Raw genomic sequence first — 14,464 nt, 5'->3', positions numbered from 1 at the left:
AATAGCATCTTTATTTAGGGTAAATGAGACAAGGCTAGGTGGGTGTCTAATCCAGTCCTGAATTTCAAACACATTCTGCTGGCAATTAAGCGGTCTGATCAGGATGTGTGTGTGTGCAACATAGTTCTTATATGTTAAAGCATGAGCCCATTGTTTCCATTATCAACCCGAGACACACTCACGATTTCCATGAGGTCGGATCCCTGCCTTGTTTGGATCTTGAGTGCGTTTCTGGTTCTGCGGTTCTATTTTGTATATGAAATGCTGAAAATGCTGAGCAACACAGACACTAATAGGAAGCATTGTGATCAAAATAACATGCTAAACCCATTAATGAGGTACACCACTGGGAAAAAGATTCTTTATTATTACGATTATGAGGAAACAAATTCCAAGTATGACAGCACTGTAGCACTATCATCCCGACATTCCAAATCTTTGCTTACGTGATTAACGATGGCCTTACACACTGCCTCAAGTTGAGGAGGTGGAGGAGGCGATTTGGCGAGCTGTTTTATGACCGTTTCTGGTAAACGTAGTTCACACAAACGCTTGAGTGCAATAAGTTCAGGGACTCACACGTTTGTGGGATGCTGATGAAACTAGCGTGTGACTCAGTGGATCTGTAACAACTCATTTAGTGTTTGGGTTATTAATAGTCATTATAGAGGAACAGCCAAGCACTCCTATGGGTGCTGTCTTCATTTCGAACCTGAATTTGATGTGTAAAGAATTCTGGCATCCACTGGCAACAACGTGTCTGGCAACAACGATTGAGTATCACATAAGTTTATACAAGCAACAATTCAAAACAGCAATGACTTATGTTTACTTAAACAACAGCATTTCAGTAGACTGTGTGCCTGTGTGGTCTGGATAATTGCACAAACTCATTGTGCAATATGCTACAATTATTACATTTATCTCAACTTTGGACTTATTGGAACACTATTTCTTAAATGTTTCTTATTATTATGTAAAGAAGTGTAGTAGGAGATTCAAATCTACTTCAAGTTCATTTTTTATTCTGTCCCATAATATGCCTATTAAAGATACATTTAATAACATTGTTCAGAAAACGATTAAGATCTCAGTACCAAATTAATGTTGCAAATTCTCAGTTTGTCACTATAATTCTGATTAGAGTTCGACTGATTGCTGACTAATTGCTGATTAACACAGATAACTGCTGGAACTGGATGAATTATCAGCAAAAATCCACACCAATAGTGCTTCCCGATTGTGTACATTGCGTGAGCGGCTGAGAAGGGCCCGCTGTCATTATACAGGACGAGAGCGGCTTCTACAGGCGAAATAAAAATCACTGACAAATTTCGTTGTGTTATTTGACGTGTTTTTTATTAATTTTGGATGACTCCAATTTATTTGCTATTTGGAGTGTTACTTTTTGGTTCAGTTTGGATGTATATCTTTTATTTACTTTAATATTTAGTAATGGTTAATATATATTCATATTTATCTATTTGTTTCATTTTTAGGAAGTACAGTACATTTTCACAGTACAGTCAGTACTGTTTAATTTTTTTTAATAAAGTTCAGCAATATTTTACTTTAAGTGTTATGTTTTCATTCAGTATCAATTTTAAAAACAATCGGTTGATTAAGCGGTTATCGCCAAGTACTGCCCAACTTTGTTATGGGTATCGGTAAAATCCACTATCCGTCGACCTCTAATTCAGATCAGTACTGATTTATGGTTCTGAACTCATAGGACAGCCCGAGCTTCACTGTCTTCAATTATTCACTTGTATTTCTGGCAATCTGATTATGGTTGATAACGTAGCACCTTCGATTCACAATAATTCAGCAATAATGTAACTACTATATTGAGATTCAACTGATATGAATATTTTGGCACCAACATGATCCCTCATTTGGAGTATAAAATAATAATGATGATACCATGGTGTAATGATGATAATATCAAAGATGATGCAATGCAATTTCACAATTTAAACTTAATTCCTTCAGTTGAGGCAGTTGTTAACGGTTTGACATTTGATAATTAAAGCAGCATCTACTGTATTGTGCATCTTATTTTCAAATAAATAAGTTACATAATGCAGATATTTTCAAATTATTTTGATGTTAAAACTGATGAACAAGCAATACTGAGAACATCATTTCTGACCACTCATTTGTAGAATCAGAGATATTAAAAACTATTTTGGGGGGGCTTTTTTGCATTTTGCTGTGATTGATATGGGAGAGAGAATATGACATCGCTCCCACTCAGAGAGCACGGCCAATTTTGGACTTGGATTCAAACTCGCAATCACCGAACTATAAAGTGAATGCGTTTCTGTTGCGTCACTCTGGAGCCATAAAACTAGTTTTAAATACATTTCCATATTATCAGTCTTGAGAACTCTACACTGAAATGACCAAAAAAATAAAAATAATGCTGTAAAAGTAATCCCTGAAAATAGCCAATAATAGAAAGTGATATAATTGCAAAAACTGGTCAAAAGGTTAAACACACTAATAGTGGTAATTAAACCGTTTTTCACAGATACAGTATAATTCCTCAAACTCAAATAAACATCAACTCCATGCCAGGAAATCTCACAAGTGTAAAGTTCACTGTCAACAACATCAACAGATTGTGAGCTAAGACAACTACAACATGTAAACAATGTCCACATGCATCATTTTCTGGAAATGATTAGGGCTGCTTAGAGACGAATACCATTTTCTATAGAACATTTAATGAAACATTAATGGAATATTATTGGTGTGTTTTGAAAAGATTTTGGTAATACATGGAACCAGGCCAATTCTATATTTTGTTTGTTGCTGTTTTGTTTGCATTTGAAGGCTCTTCATTTCGTACAAAAGTAACATGCATTAATATTACATGCTACCATTCAATTTCTCTGCTGCCTTCTAAAGTTGTACACACGGAAAAAAGAGAACATAAAGAGAAATATAATTCTGAAGAGTAAAATTATCATTGAAAATTGTAGCGTGGTGCCTTACTTATGGGGTTTGGGCGCCAGACAGTTCAAATTAACCGTCACTTATAATTTGGACATCACTCAGAACAAAAAACATCAGTAGGCTACTCAATTCTTACAAAATAAGATTATTATTTATGCAATAAATGTAAGAAGATACAGATCGTTTCAGTCATAGAAACTGAAATAATGAAAACCAAAACTTCACATACGTGTGATTAATAGACGAACCCATAAGGAAACAAGCCTCTACTCATACAAGAAAATTTGCACACACAAAAAGCAGAAAAAAAAAACACATTGACCTCGAAAATAATTCTTAACCAAAGCAAAAAAGTTGTTCACTTTAAAAGCGGCACTTCAGTGGCGGTGATTTAGGTTTACGGGAGTTCGTGAACTTGAAACCACGGGAAACCGGCCGTCAGATTCCGCTTAACACTCGGAGTTATTTACAGACAGTAACATCCAACGATTTAAGCATACTGGTTCTCCACAGAAGTATTAAAGAAAGGATCTCAAACTCGTGATGTGCCTCCAAACCCTCAAAGCTCCGCTCGCTCGTTGATTCACCTTGGCAGGATATTCCCGAAGTGTTCGCCAGCCTCCGGAATCAATATCCACAAGATTATCATCCACAGTAAAGCATTAGCATGGTCCGTGGCAAACGCACACCATCAGTTCCGCCATTCCCACCTGGCTCTCAGTTCCGCGTCCTGCTCGTCTCTCCTCCTTTGGTCACCTGTTCTTTTTATTGCTTCCGAAGACCACACCCTTCTCTTCATCTCTCTCTTTTCTTCTTCTTCTTCTTCTGTTAATTAAAACACGGAATGGAACGGACTCCAACTGCATCACTGTGCAGCTATCCGTTACACTCTCCCCCCCTTGGGAAGTCAACCCTTGGTTGACATCGCCTTGGTAGCCAAGGAAATCGTCGTCATCTGAGGAGTCTAAAAATATTTCCAGAATTGTTTGTTTTCCTTTTCTGTCCATTTCTTCCGCTGTAGGGTAACAAGGTTTTAAATTGCACACATGAACATTCCAAACATCTTCCCCAGTTCTTTCCAAGACAACTTGATAGTTCACAGGTCCCAGTTTTCTTACTACTCTGTAAGGACCCTTCCATTTTTTAGGCAGCTTGGCAGTAAAGTGATGTAATACACTTCACTGTGGAAAACTTCTTACCCAGACTCGGTCTTGAAATTTGAAAGAAACTTCCCTTCGGTTCTTGTTGTAATTCCTAAGTTGCCAAAGACGTGCTTTCTTAGAACTGATTTCTGCATTGGCTTGAAACTGCTTCAGTCGGTGGACGGTCTCATAAGGGAGAGCATCTGGAGATACTGGAATATCCGCTTGAACTAGTTTGTCCATAGGACTCCGAAGTTTCCTTCCCAAATGTAGTTCCACAGGGGTCAGTCCGGTAGTTTCCTGTACTGCAGAGTTTAACGCAAACCTGAATTCTGGAAGATACATATCCCATTTTCAGTGATTATCCTCCACATAAGACGCAATCATACATTTTAGGGTACGATTAATGCGTTCTGTCATGTTGGTCTGAGGGTGGTATGCGGTGGTAAGCTTTGGTGAAACTGTCCATTGCTCACAGAGTTCCTGAAACACTGCGGAAACGAACTGAGAACCTCTATCTGAAAGGATGTATGTTGGAACTCCCCGTCTTGTAAAGATTTCTGATCTGAGTAGACGTGCAATAGTCAGAGCAGTTGCGTTTCGCATGGGGAAAATCTCTACCCATCGGGTATGGTAGTCCACAATCACCATCACATACTCATGTTGTTGAGAGCTACGAGGAAAGAGGCCCATGATGTAAAATCCTAACATCTCATTACGACTGTTAACAATGGTTTGCTGCATTTTCCTGGCTGGTTTCTTGTTGTCGGCCTTCAATACTTGGCATTTCTCACAACCTTTGATGAGCTTTTTGACATCAGACCACATCCCGGGCCAGAATGCAACATCATGAAGCCTTTTAAAGGTCTTGAAAATCCCTAGATGGCCACCGAGAGGACTCTGATGATAAGCCTGGAACATCTGCAAAGTAAGTGAAGCTGGAATGTAAATACGATAGTGAGTTTGTTGATCAGTCAGCTGGGTTGTTAGGTATAACTTATCTTCCAGAGCCGTGTATTTCTCCATAGCCTCTTTATCTCCTGCTATTGCTTTAATCACTTTTTCAATCTCAGGGTCTTTGTGTTGTTCTTCCCAAATGAGATCAGCAGTGAACGGGAGGTCATCAATTTCCTTTTTTGAAGAAACTAGAACACACCCAGCAGTGGTAGGGAAGCGAGAAAGAGCGTCCGGGACTACGTTAAGCTTACCCTTACGGTACTCTACTACGATATCAAATTTTTGCAGTCTTAGGGCCCATCTTAAAAGATGACTAGTGGTTTTGGTGGCTGTCAAGACCCACTGTAAGGCTGAGTGATCAGTGACCACCGTGAACCGTTTTTGTTCCAGGTAATATTGCCATTTTTCTAGGGCCCATACAACAGCAAGGCATTCCTTTTCTGTTGTAGAATAGTTCACTTCAGATCTATTTAGTGTTCGGCTTGCACAGGCTATTACCTGTTCGGAGTCTGGTTCCATTTTCTGTGCAAGAACAGCTCCAAGACCGGTCTCACTCGCATCAGTGTAGACCGTGAATGGAAGATGTTGGTTGGGATGGCCTAGAACTGGAGGTGAAGTTAAACATGCTTTAAGCTGATCAAAAGCCTGCTGGCACTTAAGAGTCCAGAGGAAAGGACGCCCCTTCTTCTTCAAATCATTCAAGGGTTCTGCGATCTTGGAGAATCCAGATACAAAACGGTGGTACCAGCCAGACAGGCCGAGGAATCTTTGCACTTCCTTGAGGTTTTTAGGGATTGGATAGGACTGTATGGACCGCACCTTTTCTGGATCACCCTTTGGTACTCACGTTGTGACCCAAAAACTTGATTTCCAGCAAGCAGAATTTACTTTTCTTCAAATTGATAGTGAGACCTGCTTGATGCAGTTCATCAAATATCTTTTGAAGGTCCAAGAAATGTTGAGACACTGATGATGAATAGATGATAATATCATTCAAGTAAACCAGACAGCACTGACCACGTAGACTTTCAAGACCATCTCCATTAGCCTCTGGAATGTGGCTGGGGCATTTTTAAGTCCAAATGGCATCACATTAAAATGGTAGAGGCCTGAAGAGGCGATAAAGGCAGTTTTGAGTTTGCTCTCTGAAGACATTGCTACTTGCCAGTATCCACTGTTTAAGTCAATGGTAGAAAAAATTACAGACCCAGCAAGGGGCTCTAGAATCTCTGCAATGGAAGGGAGTGGATAGGCATCACTTTCTGTGAGTGAGTTAAGCTTCCGGTAATCCACACAGGATCTATCTCCACCATTTTTTTTTGGAACTAGTACTACCGGAAAAGACCAACCAGAACGTGATGGTTCGATAATACCAAATGATAACATCTCCTCGAGGCTTTCCTTGACAATGGTCTGCTTCGCTGAAGACATTCGATAGGGTTTTTGTTTATTGGGAATGGTAGCTGTGGAATATATATGATGCTGTAGTACATTGGTTCTACCCGGTTTATATGTACACACCTGAGGATTGGATTGAAGAATGTTCTTCAGTTGCTGCTTTTCAGCCTCCTTCAGCTGAGCAGATGATACTGCCTGATCAATGTAATCTTCCACATTCAGTTGAATCACTTCTGAAGAACACATAGGTGGGGGAGTGGAGCTAAAGAGCCATAGCTGATGTTTCTGTTCATATCTTCCTATGCTTTTCTTGGTTTCTGGACCTTTCCATCCAGACATGCGAGCATTGCCAGGTTGGAAGGAATATATAACAGAAGGTATAAGTTTAAACCCATATACCCGATCTGCTACATTTATTTGTAGTTGGCTACGGGAAATGAAGTCCAGGCCAAGGACAATTCCATATGCAAGGGCTTTGGCTGGAAGCACCGCTGCAGGGGTGTTAATGACCTTTCCATGAAACTCAATGTCCAAAACAACCCAACCCAAAGGGGACTCTGCTTCCCCATTGGCTAAGTACAAAGGACCATGGGTCCACAGTCTTAGGTTTTCATTTGAACTATTCAGTTCAACCCAGAGATGTTCATGTAGGAGAGTATAGCTGGCCCCGGTGTCAATGATAGCTTTTCCATACCACGACTTAATCTGTATGGGTACCACCAATTGTGATGGAATAACCAGTGAATCAAAAGGAGAAGTTGGTGAAGAAATCAAAGTATTTTGGCAAACGCACACCATTAGTTCCGCCATTCCCACCTTACTCTCAGTTCCGCCATTCCCACCTGGCTCTCAGTTCCGCCATTCCCACCTGGCTCTCAGTTCCGCGTCCCGCTCATTTCCGCCTCCTGCTCATCTCTCCTCCTTTAGTCACCTGTTCTTTTTATTGCTTCCGAAGACCACACCCTTCTCTTCATCTCTCTCTCTTTTTTTCTTCCGTTAATTAAAACACGGAATGGAACAGACTCCGCCTCTGCGTCACTGTGCAGCTATCCGTTACAAAATAATGGTCAGTTTTACATTTCTAAGATTAAAGCCAACGATTGAGAGAAAACCCTGAACCCTGGTTGTCATCTACAGCTGCTTGAAGTTGATATTTATGGTGTCTTTCCCTCAGGTACTTGAGAAACACCAAACCGTATTACTTGATCACTTATCTACATTACAACACTTGCCAAAGCATCGGTTTAACTCCAGCCGCCAAATGTGAGCAATGTTACACAGCCAGAGGTCGAGAGCTTAACATACTTAGCACTGTAGCATGATTGTGTCTTCTTGTGTTAATGAATTCCCTAAATTATTGGGATATTGTGGTGTACAGCACCACAAGTACACAACATTTAAATATAGCCATGGATTCTGCTTGGCTGTGCTGACATATATAATCCTCATCAGGATGGCAGTCAAGCTAAACTGGGGACACAAAGACCGGCTCTGGCCAGCCAGGCATTGCTAACGCAATTGCTGTGGGACATAAACAGACTCGAGGCCACTGTATTTTGGCTTCTCCTGGGTGCTAATGTCCACCTGCCGCCCTCTTTCAGCCAGCAGCCAGTCAGAACCGCACTAATATTCTCTTCATGACTGCTTCCATTCCATGCCAACACACCACATTGCCCCTTTCTAAATTACCAGATCACGTCGAATTTTTTATGGTTTCTTTTCCTTAGCTCGTATGAAAGACACAACGGAAGAGCACTCCCAGACAAGTAATGAAGAAAGACACTAACACATTCTTGCCATTTCCACCCCCTTAAACTGAGCTGGGAGCGTGTCTAGTTAGTGGCAATAAAACAAGTCTGTGACAGGTGCTGGAGTCTTTCCAACCCCCACCATCATCATTTGCTGATCCTGGAAGAAAATTCCTGGGAATAGAATTCGGATCAGCGGAAATGTGACTAAATAAGGGGATAGTAACATGAACATGCCCATACTATTCCTTTTTGGAGAAGCTTTCGAATTAGCATAAGGCTCATCAGTTAGCCTTTAGCATTAAGGAGAACTGCAAGGTCATATCTCCTTTTAGCTTCGCATGTCCTCAAGTTTCTGTTGCTTTATTCTGTTTACATGGTGACACTTGGTTTATATAAGAACTTATGGGCACATGCTAAACTGTAGTAAATCTCTACAAGGGTTTAGTTTTAGTTGATTGATGTTTGTTTTGATTTTTTTGGGGTGTTTTTTTTTTTTGTGAATGCCTGATTTGCCGAAGCAAATCTATGACAGATCTATGTTACTAAGACCAATGGTTCACTACAAGGTCAGGAGGGTTGCTGTGGTGTGTAACTTCTCTTCTGCCCTGAAAAAGCAGCACTACTGGAGCTAACTCTAACACACCTACTGTGTATCTCCAAAGTATTTCTCGACAAGACAGAAACCCAGACTATAGTGTCTTAACAAAACCCTTGAAAAACAGTGAGATTTTCAAGGTCCCTCTTGCAGAACCTACCTTTAAACATATGAAGATGTATTATTTTCTGACTAATTCATATTACAGTGGCAAATAGAAACTTTTCAAATTTAAACATTTGTATTTTATCTTATAGCATCTTACATTGAATTAGGAAAGCATAAAGTACACAATCAAACTCAAGAATTAACTGTTGTGTCTCTTATGAAGAACCCAAGAGTACACACAGAGTTGTTAGACGTTAACTAAACACTTTGTGCTAGATGGAGCTGTAACTAGACGGCTATAATTGTAAAAAATTTAATGGAAAAACAAAATAAAAATTGTTTAAGATCAAAGCTGTTGACATTCTGTAGGACAAAAATGAGCCTGTTTCATTTCAAAAGGTTTAGATCAACATTATCACAGATTTAAGGACAGAGATTCGGTGTGGAAACAACTGTGGAAAAAGTGTTGCAAATGTCAGATAAGACCATTTCAATAATCTCTCCAGTCACAACTGGTCAGTTAATTCCAGTATCATGGCCCATGGGAGAGCCAGTGGTTGCTAATGAGCATTTTGTTGTTGAAACTAAACACATTGTTTGGTTCCTCTATTGGCCTTTCATGGTGTCTATAATCATCATTGTGTAATATAAACATATGACATACTGTATCTAAAAGCAAGTTTTTCCGATGTTCATTGAAGATAGTATTCTGTTTTTAACGCAGGACCAATGGATGGGTCCAGAAACACTTGTCACTATAAAGCTTTCCTATTAGTTTCATAAATAAGGTATTGACAAACTGAGTATCTACGAGCTAAGTTTGCTTAGCTGTGGTTATTCACACTGCTGTGGTTATTCTTAAGTTATAATTAATCTAAAGTCTAATATTAGAAGGAATAGTTCATTTTTTTATCTGCTGTTATATAATGTGATATATTTAGGAAATCTTGTGTAAGGGATCAACATAAAGGGGCATGCAGTTACAGGAAAATAATCAGTGATGCAGCTGATGTGAAGCCGAGGGCCGTTACCGCCTTGGGAGTTGATTATTTTCCAATAACATCATACCCCAAAATATTTTATTCATCTTATACCACAGCAATTTACTAATGCTATTTTTTTTCCAAATAAATTATTAAAGAACAACATGTGGTTTTATTCAGGTATAGTTACATTTAACGTTGTGAAATGTTTGTGAAACATGTTATCATTGCTGTTCCCTTACCACTCTCTTCTTTTTCTCTCTCTTAAAGTTAATAAATCAAAAGAAAAGCTTGTGAGGTGAGCAAGAAAGCGCTAATACCTCCATCCTAAAAAGTATCCTGTGTCAGAAAACATAAAATTACAGCTTTGTAACAGCTTAACTGTTACAAAGTGCTGACACTGGAGACTCCCTTCAAAAATGATAAATAAACATCACCTCACAGAAAATTCCACTATATCAACAGTCACGCATTTTGTAATCCGTTATGTGGAGCGTCCACCATACATGTCCCTGTGTGAGTAGTTAGGATAATAATGATAAGGTATTAAATGGGTGAAGTGAAGTAATACAAACCTGTGATTTGCAGTCAGAAATATTGCCACAGCTGTTGTTATAGAAAATTTATCAACAACATCTGATCAATCAGAATGGAGAACTCAGCAGCACTCTGGTATAAATCTGTGAAATATAATGACCTAAATGACCTAATCGGAATCTCCTGGTTATTAAAAAGGTACAATTTCAGAAGGAAGATTATTTTTTCTGTAATACATTTGGGTTCTGTGGATCCACTAGCTTTCTAGACTGGTCTCAGATTTAATTTAATTTCAACAACAGGTTTTGCACTTCACACTGCGTGTATGATGCTTTCCAATTTGGGATGCTATTAATACCCAGTACCTCACAGCTGGCACGCTGAGTCTTAAACATCATGGGTGAGTCCAAGTTACATGGTCTAGATCATAAATCTAGCTTTAGCCTAATTACTTCCCAGCCATCTGCTCTGGGCTTTTGTCACTTAGCATTTATCTTTAGGATGTGAGAGACATCCTTAGATGTCATATGACCTATGGTTTGAAGTTTGCATGTTGGGAATGTTAAAGGAATTCTCCAGCATTTTTCCACCTAATCTCGATTTACTGCATCTGCAGAATTTGTGTGATTACCAGAGACAGAAATCCTTGAGAATCCATGAGAAAAAAAAAAAATTATATGTTTACTTGAAATGCCCTTATAATGAAAGTTTAAGGGCAGTTGTTGAAATTCATCAATAAGTTGTTGTTGTTGTTTTTTTTGTTTGTTTGTTTGTTTTTTTTTTTGGGGGGGGGGGTTGAAACTAACAGTTACACAATAATGATAAAGGACTTAGGATGAGACTGACTTGAGAGGAATTGTTACCAAAGCTGTTCTTATGAAGTTTTATCCAATACAGTAAAAAGTAATTACGGTTCCTTACTCTTTTTGTGGTTTTGTGGTATCCATGTGCAACCAGATCCACACAAATACAGTGGTGACGCATAACCACGAATTCTTTCCTCTAAAAAGTTTTCTTCATCTCGGAAAGGGTGAATTATACAGATTTATAGCTTAATTTAGAAATATATTTGATTGATGAATTGACGAAAGCATTTATTTAGGAAATTCAACATCTGCCCATAGACCTCATGTTTAGAGTAAACAGGTTTGTCATTGTTTTCTCAGTACAAGCAAGCGGGTCTGAATTATTGTCTGTATTAATACACATTATATAGATAACGTAGATGGAGTTTATGTCAAGTAACACTAGAGTATTCCTTTAATATTAATGGATTCAGATCCATTAAACACCTATAAGCAAATCTAAAGCCACTTAACTTAATTTTCTGTTAATTGGTATCTACAGGTCTACAGTTTTTTTATACACACCGGTCTACAATTTAATACACACATGATTGGACATCAGGTCATTAATTTTTTACAGAATAATTTTGTCATTTGGAGCCTCGAAGCACCTGTGGTGGAGCTAACTGGTGAGGAGTTAAAGGAAAATCTGAAAGTTAGCATAACTAGAGAGGGACTTTCTACCGAAGTTTATTTAAGCCGTCCTCCACATGAACATGACCCTATTACAGGTCACCTACAGTGGATGAAGGGCCATAACTCCACAGCGGGTATAAAAATAGAGGTCATAAATGCAGGCCTGAATTGGGGAAAGGCTCCAGAGTTACTGTACTTCATTACAGGCCAAGCGAGAAACATGGCTAGTTGTATAACACTTGGGTTCATGTTTCATTTTTAATGGTCTGGAATATGTGCAATGTAAAAGGGAGGAGAAAGAGTTTTGGGTCTGAGTGAGTGTGATCAATGAGTGAACGCGAGTGATAAGTTTGGAGGTTTATCTCCACAGACTCAGCCATCCATGTCCAGAGGAGTGACATCACTGGCCAGATGTACTCTTCAAGCAGCCTGGTCTCAAATGCCTTTCTGCTGGGATGGAAATGAGATCACTTCCCTCATAAAGTAAATGCAGAGAGAGCAGAGAAAGAGCGAGGGGAGGAGAGAGAGAGAGAGAGAGAGAGAGAGAGAGAGAGAGAGAGAGAGAGAGAGAACAAATGCTGACTATGTCCAGTGTCTCCACCACTTATGACGACTTTTCAGAATTATCTTCCAGTGTTCAAGGCTCTCAAGGGTTACATCCACAGTGAATCGCTCCAAATATCTTACGAATTATAGAAGCATCTGAAAGAAGTTTAAATCAAATAGATATTACGGCATTCCCATGATGCCTTTCTGAAATCTTTAGGAATGTTTGGAAGTACAAGTTGTGAAAAATGAGACCATCGTTACATCAGATTTTTCAGTATGTGCATCTTTTTTCTGCATGTGTGTGATTAATGATTAGGTCCAGTGTGTCTGGTCGTATTATGACGACCAGGATATAAAAAATTCTGTGTTTCATGGCTGGAATTTTAAGAAACACCCACTGACAAAAGGCTGCAGACCATGAGATGTCTATACGCATAGTGTTCACTGTGTTTTTAGCATTTTTCAATAGATTTGTTTCAGTTTAAATAAAATAATAATCATTTTAAAAAATTCTAATCTAATTTACACCGATGATTTCTTCTGCACATGCAGTCGATCAGCCAGTGTATGGCGCTTACACCTTTATTTTGTATACGCAAGATGCCAGGATACAAGATTCAAGTTATGAAAGTCTGTCAATCACAATCTTTATATATATATATCAGTTATCAGCTGCTATACACTTAATGTGTATTTTTTTTATACACATCTATTACTTTCTGTAGGCAATATTTCACATCTAGATCATAGACTAAAATTGGATTATGCTGAACAGAAATACTGTCTAAAATTTAACCAAAACTAGATAAAGTGAGAGATGATATAATGCTTTTGGCTTTTCATTTCATTGTTTTAATAATTTCATAAACTACCAGATGATGACTGAGTTTGTGAAGTGGAGGAATATTTATGCGCATGAGTGTTCTGTAGCTTTCTACTGCAATACATCAAAGAATTAATTTAGGAAAAACCCAAAGCCAATGTAACTCTGTTATGTTGCTATGTGTCAGGCAGTTTCTGTGCTGTTGTTTCTCTCCCTCAGTGACATGAGCGAGCTGAATTAGGCTGCTGATCTCATGGGCCGAGCCGCTTATCGCTTAGCTCTCAGCTGTGACGCCGGTTCTGGCTACCGTTTAAAAGAAAACATGGTGTTAGCCATTCCTGAGGGTGAGAGAGGCAATTAAGATACCTCTGGGAAAAAAAGGCAACAAGCATCATACCTCTGTGGTATCGCAAGGAAGGACACCATATTGTTTGTGAAGATTTGACTTATTTCAGTTAGTCTATGGACAGACGTCAGGAGTTTACAGTGCCTTCTATTATATGACCAAGAAAAGCAGACCAAAGGAAGTAGAAAATTTATTGTGTACTTCCACACACCAACTGAAATTCATAAAAGAGACACAAGGTGAAACTTGCCAAGAAGAAATATAGAGTGGATTACGTAGAAATTTGAGAACCATGTGTTGTCCAGTATATTCATATTTATAGCAGAAATATGAGGATTTCAGGGTAGTTGTTATTATAAATCCTGGGCATATAGCTTGCTGTCAGCCAAGTGAAAAACATACTAGCTCAAATCACATTTCTATGACCTGAACAAAGTGCTAGGAATACTGAAGCTTAACATGGTGGAATGCCATTATTATTTATTCAATGTTACACAAATCGTGTGCTCTTTCACTAAAGTGGCGTTAGCATGGAATTTTTCAATACAGAATCAAAGACCAGACATGTTCAACCATTAACTCTTTAAGAAAATAAGGATTAAATGAAAGGTCACGCAAAATACATTTGCTTTAAGCAAAATTGTAAATACACCCATAACATTGGTGTATTGTTAAATACTGTTTGCTAAATACAATTTTATTTTATTACTATTATGATTTTTAAAGATTACAACAGATCAGACAGTATTTGTGCAATGTTACCAAAAAACTGGATGTGGTTTGAGGCAAAGCTTTTGGGGAAGACCAATGTCCATTACTTGTTAGCTAGATTA

General features: G+C 38.7%; 1 protein-coding gene across 4 annotated transcripts in view; it reads right to left on the bottom strand.

Moving 5' to 3' along the window:
- LOC108257717 (filamin-A-interacting protein 1) overlaps window positions 1-14,464 on the bottom strand; it is a 52,564-nt gene that overhangs the window by 35,257 nt on the left and 2,843 nt on the right. The window lies entirely within an intron of this gene.

Source organism: Ictalurus punctatus, chromosome 25 (genome assembly GCF_001660625.3).
Source record: "Ictalurus punctatus breed USDA103 chromosome 25, Coco_2.0, whole genome shotgun sequence".
Lineage (NCBI taxonomy): Eukaryota > Metazoa > Chordata > Actinopteri > Siluriformes > Ictaluridae > Ictalurus > Ictalurus punctatus.
The sequence above is the reverse complement of the archived record's forward strand: the minus strand, read 5'-3'. Positions and strand labels throughout refer to the sequence as shown.